Genomic DNA, 14,574 nt, shown 5'->3' on the forward strand with positions numbered 1-14,574 from the left:
CACGACCCGTATTACCCACATGCAGGGGCGGACTGACCATTTAGGCACTCGGGCGCTGCCCGAGGGCCCCATGCCACTAGGGGGGGCCCCATCAGAGTTTACAGCCTCAGTAAAACCAGGGACAGTATGTAAAAATCTGTGTTTTAAAAAAAATCCTAAGATTATAGCTGCCCCACCTCTCTAGTACCTTTTCAGTGTGTGTATGTGTGCTCTGTGTGTATGTATACTGTGTGTGTATATTGTGTGTCTATACTGTGTATGTATACTGTATGTGTGTGTGTATACTGTGGGGCCCCATAATCTCCTATTGCCCGGTGGCCCCATAATCTCCTATTGCCCGGGGGCCCCATGAGTTGTCAGTCCGCCCCTGCCCACATGACCCCTTATCGAGCTTTTGGCCCACTTCTGCTGTACCGTACCATATGGCTCTGTGCTACCCTACTGAGCAATACGACCCCATGCCACCGCAGTGGGCAACATGGCCTACTTCTCCCCTCCAGGGGGCCTACCGTATTTCAAATTAGACTGAAGCACTGCAGATATTCTCACCGACAGGTAGATTGAGGAGTGGGTGTGGTAACTGGTATGCTTATATGTATAATACAAGGTTAAATGCCTGGATTTCATGATCTCATATACATGTCTAACACATCACCTGGCGAAATTATAGAATATTTTTTTTGTCATATCAGCAGTGCATTTTAGGGTTAAAGCAGCTCAAATAATTCATCGGTCGGGGTTGCCCTGGGAATCAGAGCCCCGCGCCATGCCTGCATCATAACCCACATCCCAATGCACCCACCGACAGGTGCTTGCAGGGATAAATTGGCACATGGCGAAACGACAGCTGTTTGAAGCGAGCATTCACAGAACGCCAGTCTCTCTGTGAATGTACTAGGTGTGTCCACCATCGTTCCCACTATTTACTATATGTCTTGTGTGTTGCTAGGGTAACGTATAAGCTCTAGCATAACCGTGTAAATCTGTCATCGAGTGATGTATGGACGCCACACTGTATATTCATGTACACACGTTCATTTCCATCTCTTAAAGATCACTCGTTCCCCGCAGTCTTCTCTATCTCCCCGCCTGAAATGTCACACTCTATTTGCCATTTTCATGGCTGTTTGGTAACCCTGTGTAGTCTCTGTGTTGTTTTTTTATTTTTTTTTAATTTTTTTTACAAAAAAATTTAATGTACTCTTTTCCGCCCAGAATCTGCCTTTAATAGTGTTTCTCAGTATGAAGTTAATTTAATAAATAATATGTGCGGTAACCCATGGCAACCAGTCATCTTTTATTAATATGACTGCTGGAAACTGAATTCTGATTGGTCGATGTGGGTTACTCCGCTTTGCACATTATAGTTGCTCGTAACCCTGGCTTATTATTATTTTTTTTTATTTTTTTGGATAGATGTTTTACAAGGAATGGGGGGAGGAATCTGTTATGAGTATGCCAGCTCTGTATAGATTTGATGGTGCTTCGTTTGGTCCTTTCATGTTTAATAGGTGGCTGGGTGGCTGGACCAGTTCTGTGCTAAGCAGTGTCTCTTACAACTCTGATCTCATATCTGTATGATGAATAATGAATAGCGTAATATTACTGCTGTCGCTGCATGTTTTGCTGGTTGTTACACATTTATGCTCTAATTTAATAAGGCAATGCAGGGTGTGCAATCCTATAACATAATATAAAACCTATAAGGAAATGCAATCCTATAACATAATATAAAACCTATAAGGAAATGCAATCCTATAACAACCAATCAGAATCTTTTTACTGATCTGACTACAGTAAACCTAAATACCTTCACTTAGCCCTGCCATATCAAATAGTCCCATGAGACTTACAATTGGGGTCCTTGTTAAATGATAATAAAAGCGCAAGGGTCCAAATGCAAGAGTTTTCCTAATGGAGGGGGTCTGATTATTACAATGATCATTTTTATATATATATATATATATTACATTCTCTTTTTTTATTTGTGTCCATTCCATTTATTTATTTTTTTGGGTCCCTTCCATTTTTTTTTCTGGGTCCCTTCCATTTTTTTTGGGGGGGGGGGGTGTGTCCCTTCCATTCTTTTACATTTGGGTCCCTTCCATTAAGTAATACGTCCTACATCACCCACGTAAACAATAGTAGGACCGTCATTACACTCTTGTTTACAGGGCTTGGTTAACCATCCATTCAGATACAATGCTGCTCAAGGAGAATATGTACAGTATTGTTCTGCCACGTTAGGTTTCAACTGATGTTTACAATGCTGTTATTGTGATGCTGAGATCTGCAAAGAGAACTCCATTTTAGGTGCATTATATTTATTTCTATCTCTGGTAAAGCCAGGGCTTTTTTTTCCTCAAAGATAGGTGCAGGAACTCCTCCCCTTCCGAGTCACCCCTTGTCTCCGCCACCCTACCCACCTTCGAGCACCGTTCCTTGCTTCCACCCCCTACCCACCTCACCTTACCACCCCTTTTAGAGGATACAGAACCAAATATTATTTTGTAGGGAATTTGTTAATGATTACAAGAGTCAAATAAATCTAGCAACAATGGAACCCCCCCCCCCCCCCACACACACACACACACACACACACAGTGACAATAGATACACCCCTGCAACAACATACTCCAAGCAGACAGCATCTCCAGTAGCTAGCAACATTAGACCACTTCCTCAACAGTAAACCCATACCCCCCCCCCCCCACCCCCAGCAATGTAACAAGAGATCCCCTACTAGCAACAATAATTTTCACCAGCAAAAATATATCCCCCTGCAAAAATAGATCCCCTCCAGCAACAATAGACCCTCCAGCAGCCAGGAACAATAGACCCCCCCCCCCTTCAACAGTACATCCCTTCTATCAACAATTGATGACCCAGCAACATATTACCCATCCCCAGCAACAATAGATCCCCCACAAGAAAACAGAAGACCTCCCCAGCATAAATAGACCCCACAGCCTCTGAAAAAATAGATCCCCTCCAGCAACTAAAGACCCTCCAGCAGCCATGAACAATAGACCCCCCCCTCAACAGTACATCTTTCCTATCAACGATTGACACCCCAGCAACATATTACCCATCCCCAGCATCAATATATCTCCCACAAGAAAACAGAAGACCTCCCCAGAAAAAATAGTCCCTACAGCCTCTGAAAAAACAGATCCCCTCCAGCAACAATAGACCCTCCAGGAGCCAGGAACAATAGACCCCTCCCTCAACAGTACATCCCTCCTATCAACAATTGATGACCCAGCAACATATTACCCATCCCCAGCAACAATAGATCCCCCACAAGAAAACAGAAGACCTCCCCAGCAAAAATAGACCCCACAGCCTCTGAAAAAATAGATCCCCTCCAGCAACTATAGACCCTCCAGCAGCCATGAACAATAGACCCCCCCCCCCCCAACAGTACATCTTTCCTATCAACGATTGACACCCCAGCAGCATAATACCCATCCCCAGCAACAATAGCTCCCCCACAAGAAAACAGAAGACCTCCCCAGCAAAAATAGACCCCACAGCCTCTGAAAAAATAAATCCCCTCCAGCAGCCATGAACAATAGACCCCTCCCTCAACAGTACATCCTTCTTATCAACGATTGACACCCCAGCAACATAATACCCATCCCTAGCAACAATAGATCCCCCACAAGAAAACAGAAGACCTCCGCAGCAAAAATAGACACCCCACCCTCTGAAAAAAATAGATCCCCTCCAGAAACAATAGATTTTCCATCAGCCATCATCATTAGACCCTCCAGCACACACCAGCACCCCTAGGGCTTGTCCACACTAGTGGTTAGGGGGGGGTGGTAATGATCGGGAGCTGGTGGTACTGGCTCCTGATCATATGACCACCATGACAGCCAATCACAGTGGTCATGTGACCGGCGATCCTTCCTGCCCCCCTGAGCATAAAGATCCAGCTAAAGGGCCACCAGGCCCAGGCAGAAAAGGGTTAAGGAAGTTACAGCTGAACTCCAGCCAGCAACAATATTTGGACATGTGCACTGTAAAAATAAATGAGCACTAATGACTTGTGTGCCATATGTGTAGACTTCAACATTATCCTATACAGTATAGTAAGCACCAGACGTTGGCGCTGAGACTTACGCTTCTGGCTGTGATACAGCTCTGATAGCGGGCAGCTTGCTCAGCAGCTTGTCCATTCATTAAACGCCTTGCCTTCTTTTCACAGAATTCAAGGTGTTCTCTGATTGGAGGAGACGCGGATGAATGTAAGGATTTCCCTCTACCAGTCACACAACGCTTTGCATACTGCAAAAAGAATGCAAGGTGTTTACTGAATAGTTGTACTGTAAAACAAGCAAGCCACTATGTCCTCTAACCCTCTTGTTTAGTAAAGCGCTGCACAAATGGTTGTCGCTATATAAATACTGTACTATAATAATAATAATAATAATAATAATAATAATTTACTCCAGCCAGAAGTGTAAGGCCAGCCAAACATGCAGCAAATTTCCTTCCTGCAACCTCGGGTTGCAGGAAATACATTTTGCTAAATTCCCCCCTCAACATAGATAGCGTTGATGCGGGAATCCCTCTTGCAGAGACATTGGGCCAGATTCAGAAAGGAGATACGACGGCGTATCTCCAGATACGCCGTCGTATCTCTGAGTCTGGCCGGTCGTATCTATGCGCCTGATTCATAGAATCAGTTACGCATAGATTTCTATTAGACCGACCGGCGTAAGTCTCTTACGCCGTCGGATCTTAACTGCATATTTACGCTGGCTGCTAGGGGCGTGTACGCTGATTTACGCCTAGAATATGTAAATCAGCTAGATACGCGAATTCACAAACGTACGCCCGGCACAGTACAGTTACGCCGTTTACGTTAGGCTTTTCCCAGCATAAAGTTACCCCTGCTATATGCGGCGTACCAATGTTAAGTATGGCCGTTGTTCCCGCGACGAAATTTTAAAAATTTACGTAGTTTGCGTAAGTCGTCTGTGAATGGGGCTGGACGTCATTTACGTTCACGTCTAAACCAATACGTCCTTGCGGCGTACTTTGGAGCAATGCACACTGGGAAATTCCACGGACGGCGCATGCGCCGTTCGTGAAAAACGTCAATCACGTCGGGTCAGGGTTGATTTACATAACACACGCCCACCTCTTCACCATTTAAATTAGGCGGGCTTACGCCGGCCTATTTACGCTACGCCGCCGCCGCAACTTTCTTTTAAGAATACGGCACTTGCCTGTAAAAGTTGCGGAGGCGTAACGTAAATAGGATACGTTACGCCAGCACAAACAAACGCCATTCTACGTGAATCTACCCCATTGTCTTTTCCCAGCGGGGGGATCAGTGTCTCGGGTCCTGATGGGATAGATTACATAGTTACACAGTAGGCAAGGTTGAAAAAAGACACAAGTCCATCAAGTCCAACCAATGTGTGTGATTATATGCCAGAATTAAATTGTATATCCCTGTATGTTGTGGTCGTTCATGTGCTTAATTAATAGTTTTTTGAAATTATCGATGCTCCCCACTGAAACTACCGCCTGTGGAAGGGAATTCCACATCCTTACATCGCTCTTACAGTAAATAACCCACTAAGCAGTTTAAGGTTAAACAGCCTTTTTTCAAATTTTAGTGAATAGCTGTGTGCCTTATCACTGGCGTAACTACCGGGGGGGCAGCCGGTGCGTCTGCCCCGGGCGCTGAGCTGAAGGGGGCGAAATCCCGCGCCAGTACGTGTCGCCGTCCGTCCGAAAGTTCCGAGTCCGGCCGACGCCGTGCTCCGGTGCCATGTTTAGACTCAGGCCGGCCCCTGGCACCCCGTGATTGAGTCAAGTGCGGCGAGCGGGGCTGGCCTGGTCTACGATGCGACGAGCGGGGCTGGTCTACGACGCGAACTGTGTACACTCGCTGTCTCCGCCTCCTCCTCAGCCTCCACGGAATGGATAACATCATGGGTGCCGGGCGTGCAGTGTGACCAGCGGCGCAGAGTAGGAAGAAAAAAAAAAACAGGTGAGAGAGACTCGTCTCCCTCGTGATTTTTTCTGCTGGCCGGGGGGGGGGGGGTCTGGGGAGACTAGGGAGGGAGCACCCGGAAAGTCTATGTGCCCAGCATGTTACTTTAGGACGCATTGGTGGCCTACAAGGCCCAGCTGCTGGGCCTTGTAGTACACCAATGCCTCCTATTGTAAAATGCTGGGCCTTGTAGTCCACCAATGCCATCCTAAAGTAAAATGCTGGGCCTTGTAGTCCACCAGTGCCTCCTATAGTAAAATGCTGGGGCCCAGCATTTTACTTTAGGAGGCTTTGGTGGACTACAAGGCCCAGCATTTTACATTAGGAGGCTTTGGTGGACTACAAGGCCCAGCATTTTACTGTAGGAGGCATTGGTGGCCTACAAGGCCCAGCAGCTGGGCCTTGTAGTCCACCAATGCCTCCTAATGTAAAATGCACCAATGCTGTAGTGTCTGTGTGTATTGTGTAGCGGTCACTGTGTAGTGTATTTGGTCACTGTGTAGTGTATTGTGTAGCGGTCACTGTGTAGTGTATTGTGTAGCGGTCACTGTGTAGTGTATTGTGTAGCGGTCACTGTGTAGTGTATTGTGTAGCGGTCACTGTGTAGTGTATTGTGTAGCGGTCACTGTGTAGTGTATTTGGTCACTGTGTAGTGTATTGTGTAGCGGTCACTGGGTAGTGTATTGTGTAGCGGTCACTGGGTAGTGTATTGTGTAGCGGTCACTGGGTAGTGTAGCGTTCACTGTGTAGTGTATTGTGTAGCGGTCACTGTGTAGTGTATTGTGTAGCGGTCACTGTGTAGTGTATTTGGTCACTGTGTAGTGTATTGTGTAGCGGTCACTGGGTAGTGTATTGTGTAGTGGTTAGTATAGGAATAAGGTAGCTTAGTGGGTAGTCTAGTAGTCAGTGTGTAGTGGTCAGTATAGGAATCGGGCAGGTCAGTACTATTGTAGTAAGGGAATGGACTCGTGGCGTGCGAAAAGTCCGCGGATTAGGGGGGCGCAAATTACTTACCTTGCCCCGGGCGCTGACAACCCTAGCTACGCCACTGTGCCTTATTAAATTCCCTTTCGCTGAAAAGTTTTATCCCTATTGTGGGGTCACCAGTATGGTATTTGTAAATTTAAATCATATCCCCTCTGAAGCGTCTCTTCTCCAGAGAGAATAAGTTCAATGCTTGAAACCTTTCCTCATAACTAATGTCCTCCAGTCCCTTAATCAGTTTTGTTGCCCTTCTCTGGACTCTCTCCAGTTCCAGCACATCTTTCCTGAGTTTTGCACAGAGTGGCCCCGATCCTCCTGTTCTGGGGCCCCTCGGCGGCTCTCTCAGCTCCTCCCCGCTTCAGATATTTTTTCAGGGGGGGGGGCGCGGTTCGGCAGGGGCGATACACAGTCGCATTTTACCCTTTCTTCGACAGCTAGCGGGGGTTAAAAGCGCCCCCCCACGTTAAAATGTAAAAACACCCCACTGTGCCCCCTTCATCTTTCAATATCTCTTTGTCACTACTGTGTACCCCCTCTCCTCAACTGCACCTCTGGACCCCTTTACATTACACAGCACCCTGCATCACTGGCCCCCTTTACATTACACAGCACCCTGCATCACTGGACCCCTTTACATTACACAGCACCCTGCACCTCTGGACCCCTTTACATTACACAACACCCCTTTCCCTTGACTGAAACACTACACTATATTGACAGTATATTTATCTCAGGTCTAAAAGAGGAACCTTTTGGAATGAGGGACAAATGGATTTGATTCCAGAAGAGGGACAGGCACTCTAAATAAGGGACAACTTGAAACTATGCCGTAGGCTACAACTCTGTGTTGTGTTTGCTCTGCGTTTCCAGACTTGCTAAAAACACATCAGAAAATAGTCTAGTGTTACCTGTGGCAACAGATGTTGGAACAAACAAAGCACAGGCCTGGTAAATGATATAAAACGGCGCTCCTCTCCCTCTGTCCTTTGGCGCTCATATCGTATGTCACGGAGCTGGGTCTGTGTGCAAGGTCACACCCCCCTAGTTCGGCTCGTGTGATAGGCGGAACACTAGAAGACTATCAGACGAGCCGGACCCAGCTCCATGACATACGATACGAGCGACGGAGGACAAAAGGAGGGGAGCGCTGTAGTCGCCGCTTAAAGCAACCCTAGGGCCAGTTCGGCCCTGCTCCTGGCTCTCCCTGGCGATTCCAGGGGGCAAACTACCCCCCTTGCCCTAGGGAGCGGACGCCCATGCTTGGAATGGTCCGGTGTGGAGAGGGGATCCCCCAGGGTTCTGTGCTGGGACCATTCCTATTTAATTTATTCATAAACGACCTGAAGAATGGGATAAACAGTTCAATCTCAGTATTTGCAGACGATACTAAGCTAAGCAGGGCAATAATTTATCCGCAGGATGTGGAAACCTTGCAAGAAGATCTGACCAAATTAATGTTGTAGAACCTCTGGGGGGAATCTAGAATGGAAAAGTACCTGGGGGTCCTAGTAGATGATAGGCTCAGCAATGGCATGCAATGCCAAGCTGCTGCTAACAAAGCAAACAGAATATTGGCATGCCTTAGAAAAGGGAATAAACTCCAGAGATAAAACGATAATTCTCCAGCTCTACAAGACTCTGGTCCGGCCGCACCTGGAGTATGCTGTCCAGTTCAGTTCTGGGCACCAGTCCTCAGGAAGGATGTGCTGGAACTGGAGAGAGTCCAGAGAAGAGCAACAAAGCTAATAAAGGGTCTGGAGGATGTTAGTTATGAGGAAAGGTTACGAGCACTGAACTTATTCTCTCTGAAGAAGAGACGCTTAAGAGGACATATGATTTTAATGTACAAATACCGTACTGGTGACCCTACAATAGGGATAAAACGTTTCCACGAAAGGGAATTAAAAAAGACAAGCAGCCATTCACTAATTAGAAGAGTGGTTTAACCTTAAACTGCGTAGAGGGATCTTTACTGTAAAAGTGGTAACAATGCGGAATTCTCTTCCACAGGCAGTGGTTTCAGCGGGAGCATTGATAATTTCAAGAAACTGTTAGATAAGCACCTGAATGACCACAACATACGGGGATATACAATGTAATACTGACATAAAATCACACACATAGGTTGGCTTGATGGACTTGTGTCTTTTTTCAACCTCACCTACTGTGTAACTATTGTTTTGTGCTAGGTAAGCAGATTTAAGCTGGTACTGTGTGTAATGTCAATGAGCAGCTTCTCTGACTAGTGTTACCCACATAAAAGAAGAAATAATGAGTTGTTCCTGCAATAAGGTAGTCAGTAGTACTCATGCGATTGTTCCTTTATATTGACCATGGCTTGCAGTCTCTACCCTAATTCCTCCCAAAGGTGTTCTATCAGGTTGAGGTCAGGACTCTCTACAGGCCAGTCAGGTTCCTCCACCCCAAATTTGCTTATCCATTATGGACCTTGCTTAGTGCACTGGTGTGCAGTCATGTTGGAACAGGAAGGGTCCATCACCAAACTGTTCCTACAAAGTTGGGAGCATGAAATTGTCCAAAATGTCTTGGAATGCTGACACCTTTAGGCCTTGTACACACGGTCGGACCAAACTGATGAGAATGGTCCGACGGACCGTTTTCATCGGTTCACCGCTGAAGTGGCCTGATGGTCTGATGTGCGTACACACCATCGTTCCAAAAACCGATCGGGTCAGAACGCGGTGATGTCAAACACACAACGTGCTGAATAAAACTAAGTTCAATGCTTCCAAGCATGCGTCGACTTGATTCTGAGCATGCGCGGGTTTTGAACCGATGCTTTCTGTACTAACCATCGGTTTGGACCGATCGGGCAGCGGTTCATCGGTTCAGTTTTGAAGCATGTTTTATTATTTTGGACCGAAGAAAAACAGACCGATGGGCTATACACACGGTCGGTTTGGACCGATTAAACTGAACCTCAGTCCATTCTCAACGGTTTTGTCCAACCGTGTGTACGGGGCCTAAGAGTTTCCCTTCACTGGAACTAAGGGACCAAGCCCAACCCCTGAAAAACAACCCCACACCATAATCCCCCTCCACCAAATGATGTGTACCAGTGCACAAAGCAAGGTCATAAAGACTGCCCCAAGATCCAAATATATTGGGGAGAGGTAAGACGGGCAATTAAGGATATTATACTCGGAATCATTGAACTTAATTTTTCTCGGCTCGTCATAGTGTTGTACGTGACCGCGTTCTTGACGTTTGGAATTTCCGACAACATTTGTGTGACTGTGTGTATGCAAGACCAGTTTGAACGAACAATCCGTCAGAAAAAAAATGCACAGTTTTGTTGTCAGAATGTCCGATCGTGTGTACGCGGCATAAGGATTTGAAAAGACTTGGAATCCATGGGCCCAATATGTGAAGGTCCAGCTATCCCCTTGGTCCATTGTAGATCTATTTACATATGTTGATCGTTAGGCTTGTCACTTCTTATTCTCTCCTTTTTTTTCCTGTCTGGTCTCTTTTATTGCAGTTTTATTTCTGTTTCCCAGTGGAGAGCTTTCTCTTTTTGTTCCAAAGAAACTACAGGGCTTGAGGTAAAATACAGCTGTCACTGGAAAATGTGTCCCATGGCAAAATTTATTTTCACCTCCTGTTCCACTGACACCTGTAAAATATTAGATTACTGATCACTTGCTGTTCCTGTGACTGTCACAGACATCAATAAAATCCTGACAGGGTGCCTAGGAACTGAAGGGCCACGACTGTACCTCGTGTCAAAGATTGGGTTGTTGAACCTTGCCTCCTGATAAGGATGGAGAACCAAAAGCCTCTTACACACGGTATGATTGTTGGACGACCAAGCTTCTGATTTTTTGTAAAAAGGGCGTGTGCCAGGATCTTGTTTTGCATACTAACGGTACGCAAATTGTCGTTTGACAAACACGAACCTAGTGACGTACTATTGCCGCGTACACACGCTCGGAATTTCCGACAACAAATGTTCGATGGGCTTGTTGTCGGAAATTCGGACCGTGTATAGGCTCCATCGGCCATTTTGTGTCGGAATTTCCGACAACAAAAATTTGAGAGCTGGTTCTCAAATTTTCCGACAACAAAATCCGTTCTCGTAAATTCCGATCGTGTGTGGACAATTCTGACGCACAAAATTCCACGCATGCTCTGAATCAAGTACCAGATGGAAGTGCTCGGTCTGGTAAAACTAGCGTTCGTAATGGAGATAGCACATTTGTCACGCTGTAACAGACTGAAAAGCACGAGGCTGAAAAGCGCGAAACGTCTCTCACCAAACTTCTACTAACACGACTGGTATTGAACTGGTATTGAACTTCCAATAGTGCCGTTGTACGTGTTGTACGTGACCGCGTTCTTGGCATTCGGAATTTCCGACAACATTTGTGTGACAGTGTGTATGCAAGACAAGTTTGAGTTTTGTTGTCGGAATGTCCGATCGTATGTACTTGGCAATATGAGTGTATAAAGAGGAAGTTAATTTCTCAAGCACCACCCTTTGGGCCCCTTCTGCTAATTTCGTGTAAGTAAAAGTTTGGTGAATGTTGATTCGCGATTTTCAGATCGTACAAAACAAATGCCTTTTAAAATACGTTTGGCATAACTACATGCAAAGCAGCTTCATTATTATACCATTAAAGATGAGAATTTTGACATTTCATCAATTGCCGCATCACGAATGTTAATTCTAGATTCCGAACGGTAGTTTACAAGACCGAACTCTTCCCAGTCGTTCCTTGATTCCGCACATGCGTGTTTGTACTTTCGACTTTTGTGTGATGGATGTGTGTACTGACCATCTGAAAATCAAACGTGCAGCCATTGGTCGCAAAAAAATTACTAGCCTGTCATCCAACATTTGTTTGCCAAATATTGGAAAACAATTGTCTTAAGAAGCGTACTAACGGTAAGAATTTCAGACAACAGCCTGTCAAATGACAATCCCTTTCTGATTTCCGTACCGTGTGTACGAGGCTTTACAGTCTATTTTCTGGACAGACAAGGTAAATATGTTTTTCTGTGGATCACCTAGGTTCTCTTTTTAGAGACACAAGCATTTAAATCACTCCAACTGACTCTAATAAGCATCGTGCTCCACAGCCTGACCCCTCAGGGTTGGCCTACTGGCCTTTTCTTGGTCCGTTTAATTGCCGTTTTAATTGCTGCTTTAAGCTGGGCCACGACATGCAGCTTGGCCCGCCATGCCACTCGCTCTCCCCTCCCTTGTCTTGCCCCTTTCTTCTCATTAGCTTTTCCTTTCTTGTCTTTTCTCTGTTTCTGGCATTCCAAGGTTGGCAGTCAACATTCCATAATGCCTACCTTTTTTTACTTTCATTGTTCATTATATGGATCAAAAAAAAAAAAATTAAAAAGAAAAAGAAAATATTCCTGACGGAGATCCAAAAAACAAAGGTTTGGGTACTAGATTACGACCTTTCACTGCCATAGTGATCTTAAAAGGATGGCATGTAACTGCAAGCATCTGCAATTAATTGTGCACCACTGCAAGACCATATGCAATTCATGTCATATAATACAGCATTGTATGATCCTGAGTTATTGGCGAAAGATCGTAGCCACCCTTCACTGTCATGTGACCAGTGTAGTATTAAATAGGCCGAATTAATTGCAGTAGTGGGTGATGGGTACTTCATGGCTCATGTAACTTGCAGTTTGAGCTTCCCACATCTTTTCTCAGTATATGGAATAATTTGGCGTGTTACTGCCTTTTGAATACAGACTGGCAACTGACTAGAGGTCTAGAAATGGTGACCTTTTGGTGATATAGAAATGGAGCTGTAATAGTCCACTCAAAGAGTACCTGTAGGTTGTTTATCATTCAGACAATCCAGATGCAAAATTCAATTCAGGCTTAATCTTAACCAGCTTGAGCTTTAACAAATTTGGTCATATACTCAATATATACATATCACACAGAACATAAAATGGGCTTCCATATTATGTAGGGAAATTATAAACAACCAGAAAAAAAAAAAAGAATTGCCAGAATAAAAACAGGCCCTCTTTATCAAGGTTGTCCTCTTTGATAAAAGGGGTCTCCGGTGACTCGGTACTGAATCCAGGGGATTTATATGACAGCCAGACAAATAGCATTTCCAGGAGGATTCAGTAATAACCCGTCTACTGTATTTCATAACAGCTTTTCTTTTAATATAGAGATTTTTAAACCCACGCCATAAGTTTCTACCCTCAGTTGGCCTTCTCTTGACAAGACCATTTCTTCTAGTTCAGTGGTTCTCAACCCCTCTAGTGCCGTGACCCCTTGATAAAATTTCCCAAGTTGTGGGGACCCCTAACAGTAGAATTTTCATAGCATGGTTTGTTAGCACCTAAGGCCAGACAAGTAATTTACGCCCCTAGCCCACGGACATTTAGGGCTCCCTAAGTCCCTTACACTTGTACATTATTAAAACCCCTTCTGGTACATTTTAGGAGTGCTGGCAGTGCTGGCGGGGAGTTCTGATCAGCCAGCTTAGATGCTCTTGATCAAGATAATCTGCTGATCTGAGAACTGTAGTGGGGACTTTAAATGGCAACTCTAATCACAGGTAGTGTTACTCACTGTGTCTCCAGATCTGTGGTGTCTCGCAGCAGTGACACCTATGCTGAAATCAGGAGATAGGGTCTCCTCCAGCCCCTCCCACTTCACATTTCTCACCAGTCAGCTGACCTCCAGTCTATGCCCCACAGCCATGCTGTGAACTGAATGGGCGGGCAAGGGCTCCAGAAGCAGCCCAGCTAGGCGGCCACAGGCTCCAGGGACAGCCCTGCTGGATGGCTGCGAAAAAAGGCTGAGAGTGCAGCGGGCTTCAGGAACAGCCCAGGATTCAGTGACCCCTGGCAAATTGTCATTTGACCCCGAGGGGGTCCCAACCCCCAGGTTAAGAACCACTGTTCTAGTTGAAGGCTTATATTCAGGGCTATCCTGCCAAAATAAAGCATCTAAGAATGACAGATGAAACTACCATCATTTATATATGATGCATAAGGCAGCAAAATGCCAAGGGAGGGCATTCCCTAATTAAACTACCCTGTAAGCTTTGAAGGATCACTCAGTAAATAATACTCTATTTATTCGATATTATGTTTATTTTATTCCAGAGGCAGCTGTGTGACTACATATATCATTATTATAATACAGGATTTATATAGCGCCAACAGTTTGTGCAGCGCTTTACAACGTCAGGGCAAACAGTACAGTTACAATACAATTCAATACAGGAGGAATAAGAGGGCATTGCTCGTTAGAGCTTACAATCTACTAGTACAATCTACTGAAATATTTAGTTTCGGAATTTCTTTTTCGTCCGAAAAATACATTTATTTAGTTACTCCCGAAATTCGTTTTTATTTATTTTGTTCCTTGTTAAAAATTGCATTAGTTCGAAAATCAGAATTAATTAAAGTAGAATCTGTCTTTAAAGGCTTATGGTGTCTGTCGAATGTTCAAAGAAGATTCGACGGAGCGGCTAAACTGTTCGACGCCGCAATCGTACATTCCCCGTTGAATGTTCCGCCTACAAGCTAGCTATAGTAGAATTCTAATGTTG

The 14,574-nt window shown here is 45.1% G+C and overlaps 1 protein-coding gene across 1 annotated transcript in view; it reads left to right on the top strand.

Annotated features, from left to right (window-relative positions):
* The window catches only part of LOC120913388 (gap junction delta-2 protein-like), a 79,497-nt gene that overhangs the window by 1,009 nt on the left and 63,914 nt on the right, over positions 1 to 14,574 (top strand). The gene's annotated exons all lie outside the window — the stretch shown is intronic.

Source organism: Rana temporaria, chromosome 9, assembly GCF_905171775.1.
Source record: "Rana temporaria chromosome 9, aRanTem1.1, whole genome shotgun sequence".
NCBI classification, from domain to species: Eukaryota; Metazoa; Chordata; class Amphibia; order Anura; family Ranidae; genus Rana; species Rana temporaria.